This window comes from Prionailurus bengalensis, chromosome A3, assembly GCF_016509475.1.
Source record: "Prionailurus bengalensis isolate Pbe53 chromosome A3, Fcat_Pben_1.1_paternal_pri, whole genome shotgun sequence".
NCBI lineage: Eukaryota > Metazoa > Chordata > Mammalia > Carnivora > Felidae > Prionailurus > Prionailurus bengalensis.
The window spans coordinates 91,036,040-91,049,560 of record NC_057354.1 but is presented as its reverse complement, the minus strand read 5'-3'; the positions used below and the strand labels follow the sequence as shown (position 1 = coordinate 91,049,560).

At 41.7% G+C, this 13,521-nt stretch overlaps 1 pseudogene; it reads right to left on the bottom strand.

Annotated features, from left to right (window-relative positions):
• Window positions 1-362: 362 nt before the first annotated feature.
• Window positions 363-1,012, bottom strand: LOC122497066 (annotated as a pseudogene).
• Window positions 1,013-13,521: the final 12,509 nt, after the last annotated feature.

Sequence of the window (13,521 nt, the reverse complement as noted above, 5' to 3'; positions counted from 1 at the left end):
TAATCGACAGTGAGTCACAGCTGCCGCAGAGCTGAAACATGATTAAGTCCTTACAGCCGCTCCTCCTGGAGCAAGGCAAGGCATGCTACTTAACCCGTCTGCTGCCGCCACCTGGCACGGGAGAGAGTGGCCCATGGGCAGGCAGCAACTCAAGATGATTGAGTTCAGAGCACTGGGAGAGATCCCCTGATCTGCAAAATTCCTCTCTCTGACTACAGCCAAGTCCTTTTGTTCCACCATACAAACACCTCTGGGAAAGAAAGCACATGGAATCCCAGCATTTTATTTATTTGCTTTTATTTATTTATTATTTATTTGTTTGTTTGTTTATTTATTACTGACTGCTTATAGTTCATTGTCCACTTGGTGCAAGGCACACAGTTACAGGTTGCCAGGAAGGCTTGCGTGTGGCTTGGATAGTAGTGGGGTTCTCTCAACTTCCTTTTTGGTGTTTTGCTATTTTGATATCAAAGAACCCAACTGCTTCTGCTTGCTGGAGGCTGTCTGGTCTACGGGGAAGGGAGGGAAGGGGAGGGGAGGGGCTCTGATGAGCCCAGTGCCTCCTGAAGCCTGGAGGTGGCCACTCAGGACTGGGACCTTGGCTTTGCCATGCCGGCCACTGGGCCTCTTCCTCATGGCTTCCAGAGCCAAGTCACAGGTGACCATGCCGCTGGAGGCCTGGAGAGATTCTGAGCATTTTGGGGACTCCAACACCATAGCCAGGAACAGGAGAGTGGACTTCCCAAAAGACAAGCTTACCCACCAGTGGCAAGCCTTGGGTAGACAGGGGTGGTGAGGGATGGCTTCCCCAGGATACTGTACACTTCCGTAGGAGCACTTACTAGACGTGGAACCTAGGTGGCACGGGTAATAGGTAATAGTCATGGGTAGCCGCTAGTGAGTCACTGGAGAGGATGGCTGCCATGCTGTCACTTATGGGCTGGTGGAAACCTCAGCCAGCTTCCCTTGTCGGGCCTCAGTGAACCATCATGGAGACACTAGGCCATGGAGTCCATTTGCAGAGGAGACCATCCAAGGCCCCTCCACCACCAAAACCCGCTGGGGGTGGAATCCCAGCACTTTATAGCTTAGTGGAACTTTAGACTTGTCCAGTCAAATCCTCCACATGAAGAGATGAGGCCATGGAGCTTCAGTGTCCAGTGAGAGATCAGCAACCACTCAAAGTCACAAGGTGAGCTAGTAGCAGAGTAGGGACTTGAACGTGGGTCTCCTGACAGCATGCCCACAATGTCGTAGACATGATGACCTACTGAGAACACTGTCCCCCCTATGTCCATGGATAGATGAGTAGGTAAAGAAGATGTGGTCTACATATATAATGGAATATTATTCAGCCACAAAAAGAATGAAATCCTGCCATTTGCAACAACATGGATGGACCTGGAAAGTATAATGCTAAGTGAAATAAGCCAGTCAGAGAAAGACAAATACCATATAATTTCACTCATATGTGGAATTTAAGAAACAAAACAAATGAACAAAGAGAGGGAAAGAGAGAACCCAAAAACAGACACTTACCGATAGAGAACAAACTGATGGATACCAAAGGAGAGGTGGGTGGGGGATGGGTGAAAGGTAAAGAGGATTAAGAGTACACTTATCATGATGAGCAGTGAGTAATGTATAGAACTGCTGAATCACCATATTGTACACCTAAAACAAGTATAACACTGTTAACTACACTGGAATTAAAAATTGTTTAATTAAAAAAAAACAATACTGTCCCCCTATACTTCAGGCAGGGGACCAAGTGGTTCCCCACTTCACTGTGGCCTGTGCACACCTGCTCTCCTCACACGGTCCTAGTAAGGATAAACCCAAAGAGTTTTCCCTCAATTTCCCAAGTTCTACTTAAAATCCTCATCGCAGGAGTTCTTGAGGAAATAGTATCTGGATGCTGGTGGAATCTCCAGCTCAGTGACTTTAGGCACGTTATCAAGCTTATTTGAATCTCAGTTGCCTCATCTGTGAAATAGGATAAAAACAAAAGGACTGTTGTGAAATCACTGAAATAATTTATGAAAAGTGCCTAGCACAGGGCCTGGCACGGAGTCAGTGCTCATCAAATGGTAGCCACTATTTTAATGGCAGAAGCGGGGCCTCTGGATGGTTCAGTCGGTTAAGCATCTGACTTCGGCTCAGGTCATGATCTCACGGTTCATGGGTTTGAGCCCCACATCAGGCTCTGTGCTGACAGCTCAGAGCCTGGAGCTGCTTCGAATTCTGTGCCTCCCTCTCTCTCTCTCTCTCTGCCCCTCCCATGCTCACACTCTTGTCTCTCTGTTTAATAAACATTAAAAAAAAAAAAAAAACTTAAATGGCCGAAGGTCCACTGCCTCCACAAAGAATGGGGAGTTCCTGCTGGGAGCACCCAGGGAATGCTGCCTGCAGGTTGACCCCCAGAAACCGGCAACTCTCATGATAATCTCTGTCCAGAGCCTTTCTGAGAACACCTCAAAGTTTCACCAGCAATGTAGGCACTGTGTGACCTCAATCCTTTCTAGGTCCTGGCCCTTTAGTTGCTGGTGTCCAGATGTGATGACATCTGAATTGCCACATCCTACCTGGCATTGTCGTGGCAGCAAGGGGTTGCCTGTAGGAGAGCAGGTTGTCTTACTGGCTTCCTCCACAAAAGGTTAAAATGCCACCCCCCTGTCCCAAACATCTGTCCTGATCTCACTTAATAAGCAATCAATTCTTTCATCCAAGAGTTGTCTAATAAATGATTGCCAGAAAACCTTTTCTTTTTTTTATAATTGTTTTATCTGAGCATATTTAAAGTGTGTATTCTAGAGGAATATTGACAGAAGTAAGAGGGGACAGCGGGCAGAGCAGAAGGTGAGATGATGAGGTGGCTTAAAAACAAGGTATGAAATAGGGGCACCTGGGTGGCTCAGTCAGTTAAGCAGCTGACTTCAGCTTAGGTCATGATCTCATGGTTTGTGAGTTCAAGCCCCATGTTGGGCTCTGTGCTGTCAGTTCAGCGCCTGGAGTTTGCTTCAGATTCTGTGTCTTCCTCTCTCTCTGATACTCCCAACTCACGCTCTGTTTCTCTCTCTCAAGAAATGAATACACGTTAAAAAAAAAAAAAATAAAACAAGGGATGAAATAAAAGTCTACAACTGAATGGTGAGACCTCCTTGCCCTTCCCCTACTTAGTTCCAAGAAGGCTGGCAGCCAGATTCATAGACCCCAGGAAGGAAAATAAAACATCTTGAACAGGAGAATTGAATCACACTTGGAGAAAGACCTACAGATCCTACAGATACTGACATTCGGAAATGCCTCAGTGTTAAGAGTTCCATCGTTGCCTCATCACCCTATGACAGTTGGCCTCAACTCAATCACACTCAACACCTTTTTTTTTAATTGAGGTATAATTGACATGCAATAAACTGCTCACATTTAGGGTATACATTTAGAGAGTTTTGACATATGCATCCACTCATGAAACCATCACTATAATCAAGATGTTGAACATATCCATCTCCCCAAAAGTTTCCTCATGCCCCTTGGTAATACCCCTCCTGTCACTCCCTGTCTCACTGCCCCCCATCCCCAGACCATCATTGATCTTCTTTCTGTTACTATAGGTTAGTTTTCATTTTTGGGAATTTTCTTAAAATGGAATCATACGTATATACTTTTTGTCCAGCTTCTTTCATGAAGCATAATAATTTTGAGATTTGACCATGCCATGGGTGCATTTATTTTTAAAATAAATATTTTGAAATATCCCCCTTACAATCTGAAATGAAATTCACAGTTAAGATAATCAACCTACACATAATTTTTAAAAAGCCATTATAGTGCCTTTACAAAGAAACAGAAGGAAAGTAACTTATGATATAATAACTGTGTTTCACTGTGAAAGCAAAGGAGCACCCTGGAAGACATAATAGTTAGACGTTTTCATCTTTTTACAATGAATAAGTTTGAATTTAAGGTAAGTTACACAATATTCAGCTGAATTTTGTTGACACTCCTTTCATTATATTTTGGTGTGAATTTTATAATTTTTAACATTTATTTTTTGAGAGAGAGAGAGAGAGAGAAGAGAGACAGTGTAAGTGGGGAAGGGGCAGAGAGAGAGGGGCGAGTAGGGAAGGGGCAATCCAAAGCAGGCTCCAGGCTCTGAGCTGTCAGCACAGAACCTGACGTGGGGCTCGAACCCACAAACTGTGAGATCATGACCTGAGCCAAAGTTGGGTGCTTAACCAACTGAGCCACCCAGCCACCCCTGTTGTGTTTTTTATATTTGCCATCTTGAAATAAGGTCTAAATTAAAATATTTGAAATTCCCATGAGTAAGGCAACTGCTTGCAGACTAATATCAGCATATTTGATCACAAGCAGGGCTGTTGTCAATGATATATCATTCTAAATGGTGAAGAGCTCTTGGTTAAGTTTTAACAAAACAAAGTCCGGTGTCCCCTTAATTTACATGGTAGTTTCATTCTTAGAAATGCAAATCTATAGAAATTTCAGGGTATATTAAATCCATGCAAAAAAATATTTATGTTTATATATTCTAGATCAAATCATTAAAAACAGTTTTTACCTATGTAACTGCCCAGGAGGACATCAAAAGTAAAACAGAACACAGATAGGGGTGCCAGGTAAAAAAGCAAGATTTGAGACATACATACAAAAAATACATTCTTGTGTATCTGAAATTTGATTTTAACTGGATGTCCTATTCAATCCTTAACCAATGGAAATCTTTGTTGTATGGCACTGTCCTACAAGCCAATTAGCGTGCCTCACCCCCACATACTAGATACTAGCAGACCTTTAAAGGAAAAGTTAATTCCTCTACACTTGCAATGCTTCTAACACCAAATGTGTCAAATTTTCTAGCTTTCCAGGTATGCATCAATTGAGCGTTCTACAATTCAATTTTGATACTAACTACCCAGAGTTAACACAGACTCCACAGATTAAGGGCTCAATCCCACAACACTGCCCCCATATTGGACACCAATCATAAGTCCCAGGTTGTCCACTTGTACTTTTGACCAACCAGTTATAAACTGGGCTTCCCACAACCCCCCTCTCAGGTTCGACAATTTTCTCTAATAGTTTACAAAACTCAGAGAAAATTTTGCTTACATTTACCAGTGTATTATAAAAGATATGATAAAGAATACAGATGAACAACAAGAGGAAGAGGTACCTAAAGTGAGGTCTAAAAGGTCCTGAGCACAGGAGCTTCTGTCCCTGTGCAGTTTGGGGTGCATGACACTCCCAATACCTCAGTATGCTCACCAACCCAGAAGCACTCAACACACTATAGTTTAGGAATTTCAATGGAGGCTTCAATATGTAGGCATGTTTGATTATTAACTCAATCTCTAGCCCCATACCCCTTCCCAGAAGATAGTAAGTAGGGCTGAAAGTCCCAAGCTTCTCTTTTTTTTTCCCAAAGCTTATTTATTCATTTTAGGTAAGACAGAGATAATGCAGATAGGAGAGGGACAGAGAGAGAGGGAGAGAGAGAATCTCAAGCAGCTCCACGCTGCCAGTGCAGAGCCTGAGGCATGGCTCAAACCCACAAAACCATGAGATCATGACCTGAGCCGAAGCCAGAGTCAAGATGCTTAATTGAGCCACCCAGGTGCCCCTGAAAGTCCCAAGCTTCTAATCATGACTTGGTCTTTCTGATGACCAGCTCCCATTCTGTCCAGGAACCCAACAAGACATGTCTCGTTAGAACCAAAGATGTTTCTATCACCAGGAAATAAGTCAAGGCATTTAGGAACACTATATAAGATACTCCTAGCACTTCTGTTACTCACGAAATTACAAGAGCTCTAGGAACTCTGTCAGGAACCAGGGGAAAAGACCAAATACATATATATTTCTTATTATGCCACAGTCCCCCAATAACTATGACAACTAAAAATCCTCACAACTTTCCAAAATGTCCCTAGGAACTACCCCTATTGAGAACCACTGTCCTACAGTGAAGATCACCAGAAGAAAACCCTAACATGCACTCAGAGTCCCCCACCAGCATTTTAATAATTGGTTTGAACATTAATTAGCAGCTAAGAATCCACAATGAAAATGACCCCAAGGGGCGCCTGGGTGGCTCAGTCGATTGAGTATCCAATTCTTGGTTTCAGTTCATGTCATGATCTCATGGTTCATGGGTTTGGGCCCCGAGTCAGGCTCTGTGCTGACAGCATGGAATCTGTTTAGGATTCTCCCTTTCCCTCTCTCTGCCCCTGCCTGCCCCACTAGCTCAAGCTCTTGGGGACATACACATTCTCTCTCTCTCTCTCTCTCTCTCTCTCACTCTCTCCCTCAAAATAAATAAATAAACTTAACAAAAGAAAAAGAAAAAGACCCCAAAGGTGAAAAACAAAGGACAGAACAAATTCACAGAAAAAAAGACTTAGAGAAAAAGATCAAGAAGAAAAACACTTTAAGGGCAAAAACTGTATTCAATCTTTGGAGAGATAATAAGAAGAGGGAGCTTATAGAAAGGGGAGGAGAAGCAGGAAAAGTATAAGGGTACTTGAAAATTAAATATGCAATAATCAAAGTTTGGAGGGTTGGGGGAACCAATAGGAGAAGTGGAAAAATTCAAGGGAGTCTTCCAGTAAATAGGACAAAACAACAAAGAGAGAGAGAATGAGCTGGAAACTAGGACAGAGGAGCAAGAATGACGGAAAATTAAAGGACCAATTCAGGGATTCCAATAAGAATTAATGAGAATTCTATAAAGAAAAAAAAATAACTCTGTAACTAGAAAACAAAAATGAGAAAGGAACAAAATTCAAACAAATAATTCAAGAAAAAATTTTAGTACAAAAAGACTTGAGTTTCTATATTAAAAGTGCCCATGAAATGCCAGCACAAAGAATACACTCCATATTATGATAACATTTCAAAACACCAGGGAAAAATAGGGGTTACTAAGGAGGAAAAAAAAAGGTTACATCAAAATAACTTGCAATAAGAACGGCCATTTCTCAGCTGTAATAGAGGAAGCTAGAAAGCATGCAACAATGTTTCAAAATTCTAAGGAAAAAATCATTTTGAATCTACAATTCTATACCCAGATGAATTAACTACCAAAGGTGAGGATAAAGAAAAATTCAGGCTTGAAAATCTCAAAAGACTTTTCTCCCATGCATTTTTTTTTTTTTACAGGAAGCTATTTGAGAATGTGATCCTTGAAAATGAGGGAGTTAATACACCAAAAAAGAGAAAGACATGGGATTCAGGAAATGGGATCAAACACAGGTGAGAGTCAAGGGGGATTTCCAGGATGATGACAGGAAGTTCCAGAGCCACAGCTGTTCAGCTGGCCCAGAGAGTGACAAGTCAGCTTGGAGCAAGATGACAGAAGTGGGAAAGTTATCTGAAGTTACCTGGTAAGTTATCTGATACATTTAGCTATGTGAACAATCATGTTAAGATTGGAACCAAGACATTTAAGCAACCGGATTGGGCATTATTAACCCTAATGATACTAAAAAGTTTACAAGAAAGGGAGTGTAATTACAATATAATCCTTAGCGGGGCGCCTGGGTGGCGCAGTCGGTTAAGCGTCCGACTTCAGCCAGGTCACGATCTCGAGGTCCGGGAGTTCGAGCCCCGCGTCAGGCTCTGGGCTGATGGCTCAGAGCCTGGAGCCTGTTTCCGATTCTGTGTCTCCCTCTCTCTCTCTGCCCCTCCCCCGTTCATGCTCTGTCTCTCTCTGTCCCAAAAATAAATAAAACGTTGAAAAAAAAAATTAAAAAAAAAAACAAAACAATATAATCCTTAGCTTTACAATGAATGAACAGTATTTACATAAATATTGAAAATGGATTTAACCAAAAATTACATTGGCAGAAAGAGTGGAAAATGGAGGTGAAAACAAGAAAACTCATTTAAACTATGAGAAAGTCAATGGATATGTCAAAAATTCACAACTCAGACCAACAGTATATGCATAGTACACAGAAATAATATAGAGAAAAAAATTATAAAGAAAAAAACACAAAAAAATAGTTTGAGGAAATGGGGCAGGAGACAGCTGTTTTTCTGATGAGGCTTTTGGCATTGTTTAACTTTTGATGCTATGTGTGTGCTTCTTAGATAAAAGTGAAAATTAATTTTCTGAAATTAATATGGCTGTGATAGAAGTGGTCTGGAAACTTTTGAGAGCAGGAAGATCTGCTGCATTCCAACTAATTTAATCATTGACCTACTCTCTGCCCTGTGATGAGGCAAAGCAGACCAGCCCCTCTGAAAAGGGAAACCAATGACTCCTGATTGTAAAAGGACCCCACAGCAGGAGGTTTGGGAAGGACCCTGCTGTGCACACCTGCCATGGCTATTATCTGTCTCTCTGTTCAGTTTTGCCAAGTCACCAGGAACAGGAAGCTGCTTTCTCTATTACACCGAGCAACAAAGGGGGAATGAGTGGTTTGCTAATGAGGACTGATAACTGTCTCACACAGAGAGAGCCAGGGCCTCCCAAAAGCTTTAAATTACAACGTTAATGGCACGGATCGGGGCTCCCAAAGTTGCAACTGGGACATGGAGAAGCCACAGAAGATGCAAGGTGTTTTTCTCAGACACAGAGAAAGACCTGGAGTCAGATTAAACAAAGATTCCCAGCTACTGAAGCAGACTGGTGGGAAAAGAACTAAGAGATGTGTCTGTCTCTTTAAATCTTGCTCTAAATTGCAGGTTGCCTTGTATGTATGGTGAAGATTAGAAATTGTTTAATTGCTGTTTGGTTTTAATGGAGATTTTTATTTTGGTAGGAAAAAAACACAAATGGGTTGGGTGGGGTGCTATCGTTTGTGACTCAGTTAGCCATACTTAGGAAAAACCTGTCTGCTTGGATCACAAGCCCACGATTCACACAGGTGTCAGCTTTATCTGGGCGACAAGAAATCACCTTATGGCCTCGCCAACCTGAACACGGGCCGTGATGAGAAACAGCACATCCTTTTGGAGGCTATATTTTCTTTTCTTTTTTTACTTTTTTTTAAATGTTTATTTATTTTTGAGAGAGCACGAGCGGGGGAGGGGCAGAGAGAGGAAGACACAGAATCGAAAGCAGGCTCCAGGCTCTGAGCTGTCAGCACATAATCCAACACGGGGCTTGAACTCACCAGTGGAGAGATCATGACCTGAGCTGAAGTCGGACACTTAACTGACTGAGCCACCCAGGTGCCCCTCGAGGCTATATTTTCAACCTAGACCATCACAAGCCAGAGAGGATTACAAATTCTGGTTGAGACATTGACATGAATTGGCCCTGCAGACCAGAGTGGCCCAGGCCGTGTTTCAATAACTATCCAATTAAGAAACTTTGGCTGTTTAATAAGAACAGTTGAAGAACTGCAGACTAGAGATTAAAGTAATTATTTCTGAAGAGGTTTTTGCCAGATTTTGGCTTTTCATGACATATCTTATGAACTAGACCCTAAATACCACCTGCCAAATGGATTTGACTAAAAAAGACAAAAAGATGGACATGGACACAAATGCAACGTTTAAGGGTACCCTCTGTAGAAAGAGCAGCTCTGAACTCTCAGAGGCGACTTAGAGGATTCATTTTACCCCAGCACATCTAAAACCACTGTCTCAACCCACAGAGCTCTCAGCTCCCCAGAGAATCTATGGCAAAACCTCCCTTCATGACTCATAAAGTTTGGAGTTTTCCTGGACTCTGTCTATAGGGGCCTGCCTGGGGGTCAAGAAATAGTCACTGGGGGCACTGTGGACACTCCCTGGAAGCTCTCAGTGGAGGAGGATGTCAGCCGCATGACTGTCCACACCAGCAATGCGTGCGGCAGCTCAGGGTGGGATTCGTGAGGGGGTGTACATCCTGCCTCACTCCTTGTTTTCTGCCTTCCAACTTTCTCTAGTAATAACATACTGGCAACACACCTTCCCCACTCCTCCGGAGACCAGATACTATTCAATTACTGCTGATACCAGATGTCATTTACGGAGTGGTTACTATGCATCAGGCATGCACTTTATTTCATTCAAACTCTGTGACAACTTTATGAGAAGATGGGTACCATTTTCCAGAAGAGGGAACACAGACTTTAAAAGGTTAGGTAATAGGGGAACCTGGGTGGCTCAGTCAGTTAAGCGTCTGACTTCAGGTCAGGTCATGAACCCACAGTTCGTGGGTTCTAGCCCTGCGTCAGGCTCTGTGCTGACAGCTCAGAGCCTGGGGCATGCTTCAGATTCTGTGTCTCCCTCTCTCTCTGCCCCTCCCCCACTCGTTCTCTCATTTTCTCTCTCTCTCAAAAGTAAACAAAACATTAAAAAATAATAAAAAAATAAAAGTTTAGGTAATATGCTAAAGACCAGGAAAGAGCCGGTAGTCAAACTTATGCAACCTGAGCAGACATCTGGTGTCTATTCACTTTTGCATAAATAAATGTTAGTTGCACATCTGTCACTTACAACCACAACCTCCAATAGAGAAGGTCAGTGTGATGGCGATAATCATCCATGGGCAAAACATAAAACCACCAAGCCACAAGCACTGAGTCTCAGGAGATTCTGGAGCTGAAGATTCACACGTTTCCCGTGCTTTATATCTTGTTTCTGTCTCTACGTGTATTTATTTCTTGCATTGAGTGATTGGTGGCCATGTTGCACAGGGTGATTACTTCTGAGAGTCCAAGTGATTTTTTTTGGTCATTTTAATATTTTGTCTTTTTCAAAAAGTTTTTTTGCAATGAATTTTTATTTCTTATGTAATTTTTAAGAGGTATGAAGAAAACATGTAAAATCAAAACAAACTTCTGAGTGCTAATTGCTCATCATCACTTAGCTGCTCACAATTCCAGAAAACTAACAGGCAGATTCCTGAATGCCAGAAGGGTGGACGACAAGTAGCTGGAAAATATGTTGAAATGTCCTTTTTTTTTTTCCTCCCTCTCATTTTCTCTTTCATCCCAATTTAAGGATCGTCCTGCTCCCTCTTATGGATGGTATGTGGTGGGACAGAAAATAAAAATAGCATATAACACACTTTCCTTCCTGGCTTTTAGTTCCAAAGGTATAAGCACTAGAGAGAGGAAAGGTATTGTGGCTAAAAATAAAATATGTGGAATAAGCATGAATAGAAAAGGGTTTCCTTAGTACTAGAAAAAGATTCCCCAGGGGGCTGAGTAGACGGCTGACACAAGTCTCCAAGCATTGGCACTAAAACTTAAGTTTGTTGTTGTTGTTGTTGTTGTTGTTGTTGTTGTTAACATTAAATAATTGTCTAGAAAAAGTTTAAGCAACTTTCTAGTAATTCATATACTGAATAACATAAAAGTATACATGGAAAGCACAGACATAAGGCAATAACGTCACATCACCACCTAAACAGGTGCTCCCACCAAAAAGTTTTAGGAAGTTTTGAAGCAAGGAAAAAGCTATTGAATCGAGGGTCTGGAATTATTTCTACTCTAAAACCACTCCTTCAGCTTTACAGCTCACTAGAGACAGGGATTAAGCAAGAAGTGAAGTCCTATGAAGACATTTTTGGTACTCTGCTTTCTTAAAAGCTTAAGAGAGTTGAACTTTCATGTTTTTTCTGTCCTGGTTTCATGCCTCTGTCCTGGTTTCTGCTTCTCAGCTTCTGAATGTCACCCACCAAGGATCTGTGGACTGGAGGCTCCACAGATGGGAGGCACAAAATCTTCCCTGCTGGCTTTTTTCCCTCCATCTGGGGATCAGCCCAAGACCACAGGTAAATCACATCCTACTACTAGGTAGATAACCAACTGCTCAAACCCAAGGAAGAGAATGGGGCTGGGAGTTGGCGGAGGAAAAAGGCAGCATCTTACCACTTGATTAAGCTGTTTATTTTAGTCTTTTTAAATAAACTTTTTATTTCTGAATAATTTTAGATTTACAGAAAAGTTACAAAGATCATCCAGAGAATTGGTATGTTTGTCCAAACTAAGCATACCATATTAGTATATTATGAGTAACTTTATTTGGATTTTACCAGCTTTTCCATGAATGTCCTTTTTCTGTTCTGGGATCCAATTCAGGATACCACATTTTGTGATTCATCATTTTAAATTTTTATTTTTATTTTTATCAAGGTTATATATGTTTAGGGGCATCTGGGTGGCTCAGTCAGTTAAGTGTCTGACTCTTGATTTCAGCTCAGATCATGATCTCACAGCTCTTGAGATTAAGCCCGATGTTAGGCTCTGCACTGAGAGCATGGAGCCTGCTTGGGATTCTCTCTCTCCCTCTCTCTTTGCCTCTCTCTCTCTCTCTCTCTCTCTCTCTCTCTCTCTCTCAAAATAAATAAATAAACTTATTTTCAAAAATGGCTATACATGTTCATGGTTTAAAACATGAAATGATCATGTATGACTTCTAACAAAGAAAAGCAGTCTTCTGTCAAAACTCTCCTCATCTCCATTCCCTTCTTCCAAAGCCATTTTCAGCATTCCCATTGCTTTCCCCCTCTCCCTGCAGCCCACTGACCTCTGCACCAGTCTCTGAACATGCCAGACCTGCTCTTGTTGTAAGGCCAAGTCTTTACTCAAATGCCTTCTTCCCAAAGAAGTCTACCCTGACTACCCTACTTAAAATTGTAATACTCCTCACCCATACACTCCCAACCACTCTTACTCTGTTTTGTTCTTTTTCCTTACAATACTACGTAATTTATTTATTACATAAACGGTTTATTATCTCTCTGTACTGGAAGCTAAGCTCTACAGAGGCAGTGACATCATCAGACAAGTCCTAAACACCTGGAACAGTGCTTGGCACACAATAGTCACTCAATAAATCTTTGTTGAATAGCTGAATGAATGAATGAACACTGAGACAGAAAGAAGCAGATAATAAGGTGTAAGCTCTTTCCTCTTCCAGCTCCGCACTGTCACCATAGCTCCCCTGCTGACAGAGCCTCACACAGAACCAGCAAGGGGGAAATGTGGTTTTCAGAGTGGCACCCCAGCATCACAGAGCAGAGTGTGGAAGGGTGGGTTTGAAGCTGAGACATGATAGTGTAATAACTGGCTCACATACACACACACACACACACACACTTATCATGTACTGATCTTTACAATATAGTTATATTTCAATTTTTGGTTAAATCTATATTTATATATTGTTTATGTTATCATTGATATATAATGTTATTCACAGCTGAGTCATATAATATGCCATGATAACACTTCCTTTCTGGGACAGCTTTCTGTTTTTCCTGGATTATATCATTGCTTGATCTTTCTCTGTCTCAATTTCATCTCCCAAATTCTCACCTAGACCTGTAAACCTCTTCTCAATACAGCCAAGCACATCAAGAGTCTATCAGCTCAATTCTTTTCTTGGCTACATCCTTCCATGCCACTCTCTGTCCTCCTACCTGTGTTCTCATCATTAGTTTCTTTATTCCTTTGGTTAAGTACTCCCATATTCTGCCACAGCCATTCAATACAATTTTCACATGTATGAAATGATCTCAGTTCTTTTAATTTTCTTTCCTCCTAGAGCCCTGTA